The sequence below is a fragment of the Macadamia integrifolia genome, unplaced genomic scaffold, assembly GCF_013358625.1.
Source record: "Macadamia integrifolia cultivar HAES 741 unplaced genomic scaffold, SCU_Mint_v3 scaffold930, whole genome shotgun sequence".
NCBI classification, from domain to species: domain Eukaryota; kingdom Viridiplantae; phylum Streptophyta; class Magnoliopsida; order Proteales; family Proteaceae; genus Macadamia; species Macadamia integrifolia.
This window is the reverse complement of record NW_024870585.1, coordinates 205,160-212,824: the sequence shown is the minus strand read 5'-3', so window position 1 is coordinate 212,824 and position 7,665 is coordinate 205,160. Positions and strand designations below refer to the sequence as shown.

General features: G+C 37.7%; 1 protein-coding gene across 1 annotated transcript in view; it reads right to left on the bottom strand.

The window, feature by feature from the left end:
• LOC122070467 overlaps window positions 1-7,665 on the bottom strand; it is a 37,044-nt gene that overhangs the window by 2,402 nt on the left and 26,977 nt on the right. The window lies entirely within an intron of this gene.

The following is a 7,665-nucleotide window of genomic DNA, read 5'->3' as shown; positions in this document are numbered from 1 at the left end:
CCCCCCCACCCCCCTCCCCCCTCCCCCTTTTCCCTCTTCTTCCCTAAACGCAAGTCTCTCAACCTGACCTGCGTGATTCCCTTGAATTCATGCTTCTGGTCCCCTACCAATCGCCCCCCATCCATTCAACCCTTATACGGTCAGCCACCATGCAATCACCCATCTTGCTACCTTCCCCCACTCATTCGTCTCTCAACCAATCAACCCTCATTGAAATACCCATCATGCTCCATGATTTAAACACTGGTTTCTTTCATAAATCAGTGAAGGCCAGACAGAGTTGCAGTTCTATATTTCCTCTCAGAAACCCGGATGATTCTATTACTACTAGCCTGATGAAATCAAATCAGCTTTTGTCTCTCATTCCTAGAGGCAATTGAATCCTTCAGTCCTTAACCTTGCTGGTCTCTTTCCTGAGAATTTATCCTTTAAGAAGGTCCCCCCTGACATGCAAAGGGTGATATCTTCCATCCCATCTGAAGAAGAGATTCTGGTTGCTACCAAATCTCAAAAGGCCCAAAAATCCCCAGGCCCTGATGATTTCAGCTACCATTTCCTTGCTGTTTGGGATATAATTATAAGTTGATGTTATCCAGGCAATTTACAGCTTCTTCCAACAATTGAAAGTCAAAAGCACCAATCAGATTTCATGTCTGAAACCCAAGCTTGATGGGGCTGATAACGTTACATCTTTTCGTCCCATTTCTCTCATGAACTTACCATATAAGTTTACAGCAAAAATTCTTGCTAATAGACTTAAACTGGTTGTTGATGATTTGGTGAGTTATCATCAAGCAACTTTTATCTCGGGTAGGAGTATCTCTGATAATATCTTCCTTTGTCATGTGCTCGCTCGAGATTTTGAAAGGCAGCATAATTCTCCTTTTGTCCTTTCGAAACTTGACATCCATAAGGCTTTCTATTCGCTCATATGGGAGTGCCTTGATCATCTGTTATACATAATTGACTTCCCTCCAAACTTTATTCATTGGATCCATTGTTGTAGCTCTACAGCTCATTTCTCAGTTCTTGTTAATCTCCCACGGGGTTATTGAGTCTAAGGTGGGAATTCAAGGTTGTCCTATATCTCCAATGTTGTTCTCCATCGCTATGGAAGGCCTGTCCAAATGTTTGGAAGTTAAAACTATGCACAATCTAATCTAGCCAATCCGAAATACAAGACCCTTAAGATTACCCACTTAGCATTTGCTGATGATCTCATGAGTTTTCCAAGGCTTCCTCCTATATTTCTTCAATTAAGGAAGATTTGGACACCTTCTCAGATATATTTGGACTATATAATCTCCCCAAAACCTTGGTTTTCTTATTTAGAGCTTCTAATGATACCGAAGCTTCACTAGAGGACATCTTGGGTGTTCCTGAAGGTGCTTTTCCTATGAAATATATGGGTCTTCAATCTCTTTGAAACTATCTGCTCATCATTGCTCTATCATTTTAGATAGGCTTCAACAAAGATAAAAATTATGGAAGAGTAAGATTCTATCCTTTGCAAGACATCTTAAACTCATCAGATCAGTTATGCAAAATACATATATGTACTAGTCTGATGTTTTGGGGCTTCTAGCATCCATTATTTCTAATATACAGATTGGGACTTCGCAGAGTAAAGGAAACAGACGTTGTTGACATCATAAAACTTATATGGAAAATAGTGTCTAGACAGAACATTATTTAGACTGACTGTAGATACTTAAAATTCAGATTCTATTTGGACTAGCATTTACCCATATGATGCTTCTTAGGCTTGGAGGAAAATACTTAAGTATAGACATCTTGTTAGAGACACCATTCGTTCAAGCATTGATGATGGTTGTGATATTTATCTATAACTTGATAAATTGGTACCCAGATTGTATTCTCATTTCCAAATACAGATACAATGGTAGATCCGATAGGTTGGCTTCTATGTCAAACATAAAGGAATTTGGTATCTTGGGCCTAGCACTTCAAATAAATTGATTGAGATTGGTCTACACTCTCTTTCGCATTGTTGAGGCCAAAAGGGAGTGGAGATTTAGTTCTATAGCACGCAAACTCTTCAAAATAATTCAGCTCGGCTTAATCAAATTCCAAGAAAGTTCCTTGATACAGGATTGTCTAATTTAATTCGTATATTCTTAGACATAGTTTTACTATTTGACGTACTTTGACCCAATCTCTTCTTATCCCGGATGTCCTCCTTAAGAGAAACCTCTTTATGGGAAATTTTTTTCTATGTTGGAACTCCTAAGAAAATGTGGATCACCTTTTCTTTACCCATACATTTTCTAGATCAATTTGGAAGCCTCACCAACGAACTCTTCTTCCCTTTCAAAGAGAATAGTGGTGGATTTTAAAAAATTATTATGGTAAGTCAATCTCTAACATTATGGGTAAGCTTTCCTTTAGTGTTGTGATTCATTATATTTGGTGGAAAAGAAATAAGAGAAGATGAACCTCCACGTCGCATACTATAGAACAAATCTGGGAAGCCTTCTCTTTTGAGACAAAAACCAAATTTCTTCCCATTTGTTTGACGAGCCTAAACACATTAAGAAAAATGCATCTTGTCTTAACTTGGGACCACTTCAATTTCTCCCCCACCCCTAATTTTTTTATGTACCATCTTTTTATTGATATTTCTTCTCTCCCATGACTTCTGGTGTATCATCTTTTTAGTGATTCCCCCCCCCCATTTTTTATGTACCATCCTTTGTTTAATTATCCCCCTGCCCCTGGCTTTTAAGGTATAATCTTTCTAGTGATGTCCCCACACCCATGATTTATGTACCACCCTTTGTTTAATTGTCCCCCTACCCTTGGCTTTTGATGCATTAGATAGGGGTCGTCCCCTTTACGTTTAGCCTTTGAGCTTTGTCATTGTACTCGGCTTTTCACTTAATTCATTTTCCATTCACCCAAAAAGACTTAGTTCAATTTAAAAGAAACATTACAAGTTTTAATTCTCTTGATTGGAAGAAAAAAGTTGATTCCCTTTGCAACCTACTCAGTCCCTAATGCAATTGAACTAGCAGGCTGGACAAACAAGGCCAGATTTGGAAGCCCAAGCAAAGGAGAACCAGCCCTAAATTTGGTCTATATTTACAATAGGGGTAGTTAAGGTATTTTACTTTTTATTGGGGGCATTTCTATAAGAAATTAATTTGAAGTGGGGTCTTTAGAAGCTGTCAACATGCACTGGAATAGGAGTCTAGTTTCAGTTTTAAGTTGGTCCTTTTTTGGAAGGATGAATGGAAAAATTAATTAAGAGGAGAGAAAAGTACAATGACGAAGCACAAAGGAGAAACTAAGGGGGACACCAATCAAAACACCAAAACAGCTAATAAAATGATGATACATGAAAAACTAGAGGAGAGGAAAACAATTCATCAAAGGGTGATGCAACAAAAGTCAAGGGGAAAAGAAACAACAATCAAAAGATGATACATCAAAATGCTAAGGATGGGGAAGACATAAAAGGAAGGTTTCAATATGTGGCAAGATGCTTATTTCTTGAAGTGTCTAGGCTCGCAGAACAGATGGGGAGAAGTTTATTTCTGATCTAAAAAAATTGCTTCTCAGATATGTTCTATAGTACACGACGAGGAGGTCCATCTTCTTTTATTTATTTCCCACCATATATGATGAATCACAGCACTAAAAGCTAGCTTACTAATAAGTCAAAGACTGACTTATCAGTTATCAATGAAGTTTTCTAAGATCCACCTCTATTATCTCTGAAAATGAAGAATAGTTCTTTGATGATGCCAACACTTACTAAGAACCCCTTCCAAACGGATCCACAAAAAGGACAATAAAAGAATAAGTGGTCCACAATTTCTTAAGAGTTCCAACATAGACAACAATTACAGATCAAAAGGTTTCTCTTGTGCAGGAACGCGTGTAGGGAGAGATAAAGTCCAATCACGCCAAACAATAAAATTATGCAAAAGAATATTTGAATTAAACTAGGAAATATAATGCCAAGGAACATTCTAAGAATTTGATCTGACCAAATTCCAAGAGAGGCAGAGATAAATTTCTCAGAAGAAAGCCATAGAACTAAATCACCACTACCCCTTAGCCTCAACAATGTCCAAGAAAGATAAGACCAAACCTCAATCAGGCTATTGGAAATTCAAAGCCCTAGACACCAAATTCTGTCTCGGATAATGGAGACATTGGCCAAACATCAATAAAGTTAGTGGAAATACTAATCCCTAGACACCAAATTCCATCCCAGATAATGGAGACCTTGGTCATCCTATTAGATCCAGCATCATATCTTATTCGATCCCCATATTTGAAAAAGAGCACACCTTTAGGATATCAGTTATCAAGCCACAAATAAGTATCACATCCATTACCAATGCTTAAACAAATGGCATCACTAAAAAGGTATCTCTAATTAAGAATTTTCCTCCAAGCCCAAGATGCATCAGTTGGTCAAGTGGCAATCCAAATGGAATTTGACTTTAAGTATCCTATGTATATACCCATTCAGTCCAAATATTTTTCTGTCTAGACAATATTTTTCAGATATGTTTTATGATGCCTAAAATGTTGGATTCCTTTCCCAATCCACCTTCATTTTTCAGAAAAAAAAAAATTGTCCAACTAATAAGATGAAGGAAATTAGGGTTTTCCTCAGCTTTTCATTGGAAAGAAGACATAATAGATTCAATCTTAGAACTGATGCAACACCAGACTAGTAGACATATGAATTTTATATTACTGATCTGATGAGTACAAGACGGACCCTCAAAACCAAGAATCTTACTTTTCCATAATTGTAATCTTTTCTAAATAAAATAGTTTCGAAGATATTAAAGGAAAACCTGAATACTTAACAGGGAAATGATCTTCAAGAACACCCAAAATGTCTTTTAGTCGGGCTTATATTTCATCAAAGACCCCAAAGAATGCCAAGGATTTAAGAGGATTAATATAGAGATCAAACATATCAAAAAAGGTATCCAAAGCTTTCTTAATTGAAGAAACAAAGGAGGAAGCCTTGGAAAAATCATGAGGACATCAGCAAAAGCTAAATGAGTAATCTTAAACGCGTTGCATTTTCAGATTTTGCTAAAATAAAATTCTGCATAGTTTAACTTCCAAACTATCCAACTAATATTTCTTTTTTTCTTTTCCTAAGAACTGCATCATATTATGAATTTCATTTGCATACTACAATATCTCTCAAAGAAGGGAAATTGTTTTTATTAAATTTAGATCCACGATTAAGAAGGATATGGAAAGGTTTATGGGACAGACAAAAATGGGCAACACACGCATGCACGCACACGAGAGAGAGAGAGAGAGAGAGAGAGAGAAAGAGAGAGCACATCAACGCATCAATTGTTCCTTGATTACCTACTTGCTACATGACGATAGTACTATTGGTTGAAGCTTTTCATAAATCGCAACTAACAAGTCTGTAGAGCTAAAAGACATATTAGTCTATGGAGCTAAAAGAAACTTTCTTTACATGGCCTTATATTCAAAACTAAAAGAAGGATGTGTTTATTTGGAAAAAGGTCCAATTACAATTTGTTAGTGCATTTAGGACAGAAACAACAGAATCTTCTAAGCAATAAGAAGAAGCTCTAACGAGCCTAAAGGTGTTGGAACCTTATGGTCTAGCAGGGGATGGGTAGCTATTTAGGGGAACAAAATTAGCACAGCACCTTCAACTGAATTGTTAGTTTTTCTCATAAGAAGTGAGACGTATATGGATGATTCATCACAATGTCTTATAAAAGCCAGTACCATGTCCCGACCTCCGATGATAATGGTTTTTCTTTTGGGTAGTTGTTCACCATTGGATCTCGCCATTACAGCCCCCTATAGTTTTCGTTATCGAGATATCTTTTTTTCTTTTTTTGTTGTGCCTAGAAATTTTTGGGGGAAAATCTCTACTTTCTTCAGTAGGGACAACGAGACAACTCTATGATTCCATCAGTTTGTAGGCACACTCCCCAAATTCCATATATTCTCGATCCACCTTCTCGGGATAGACGTCACTTTGGATTCATGGTTTCATACGTACGGAGTTCACACTCCATTTCTCGCCCCATTTCTTATGCGGGCTCTCTATGACAGGCAAGGTAAACTAATAGCATTGGGCGAATGCCTTATCTAAAATTAGGCGTACTAGCTGATTTTTGATAGAATGGACCCACAACCTCATCCTCTAGAATTAGGCTAGCTAGCTAAGTTTTGACACAAAGTCTGCCTTCCACATTCCAGAATACCATCTTTTATGTTTTTGATGTTTTCAAACCACTTCAAGTAACATTATTTCAATCATTTAAAAAAGGGTAATTTACAGTGCCACCCCCTTAGAGAATGCCACTATTAGAGAGACACCCCCTATATAATACCAAATTATACTCAGACCCCCTACCGTCAATCTCTGTTACGGAATATACCTTATATGCTTATATCAGCTACTGTATATCTTTTTAAGTACCAAAATACCCTTGCAAAATGTGAAGTACCTAATATACCCTCTCTTAATCCCTTAACCCCATAACAACTAAGCTCCATCGTCTTCATCCCCAAACCGGTTGTACTCCATCTCTCTTCCAAACATTAATTCTATTTCAACCTACTTTCTTTTTTTCTTTTTCTTTTTCTTTTTTTTTAAATCAAGTTGCATGTCCAATAGGACTTGCCGGCGGGAGGACGAAAGCCGGACAGGATGGGCTGGTCTAGTCTGCCCAAGGTGTGTGTGTGAGAGAGAGAGAGAGAGAGAGAGAGAGGTTTGAAAACCATAGTTGGCTGCACAGGAGGCAATCAGAATGTCGAGTGAGGCAATGACAGCGATATCGGCGTCGACCTGAAGCTTCATCAACGATCTGAGCATCACACAAGTCGCAACATGGAACTCATAAGCCCTCAGTGTTCCCATATACATCATCGCTGCATAAGCATTTCAATTCACTTTATCTTCCGCATAAACCACGCCTTGAATCGCTGCGGCTGCAAGAATAGCTGCTACAAACAACCAAGACTTCAAACTTCCCAACCCCCCTGACCTCTCTCTGTCCCCCATTCTTCTTCTTCTTCTTCTTATTGTTTCTCCTTCCTCTTTCACCAACTAGCAAACGAAAAACAATAAGATCTACCCAAACCTAAAATTAAAAAAAGAAATAGAGAGAAGGAAAGGAGCACAAAGAGCTCCAACATTCCGAGTAACCCAAGAGATTGAGAATAAACAAACAAGGAAAGAAGTTAGGTTAAAAATGGAACTGTTCCACTTATTAATAATCTGTTACCCATATATCTCTACAACTCCATCAATAACCCCAAAATTCATCTTATAAGAAAATTTGTAGAGCACTCTCCAATCTCCCCAGTGTGAAAATAAATATATAAACAAAAGAAAACCTTTAGAATTTTCTTGTAATTCACCAGATCTGCCAGAGAAGATAGGACAGCGGTTCTAAGCTTTTTTCTTGATTATTGGAATCGGAATCAAAATCAGCAACGGAAACCTCATTGTTTCCCAAAAAAAAAATTCTCGAAATCGGAAGCAGAGGGCGAGGAAGGGTTAAGTGGTTCGTCAGTTGCCTTTGTGTGGCGAAGAAGAAAAGGATAGGATTTAGGGTAATGTGTTTTAGTCGGAAGAGTAAAACCGTCATTTTAACTCCTCACTTAACA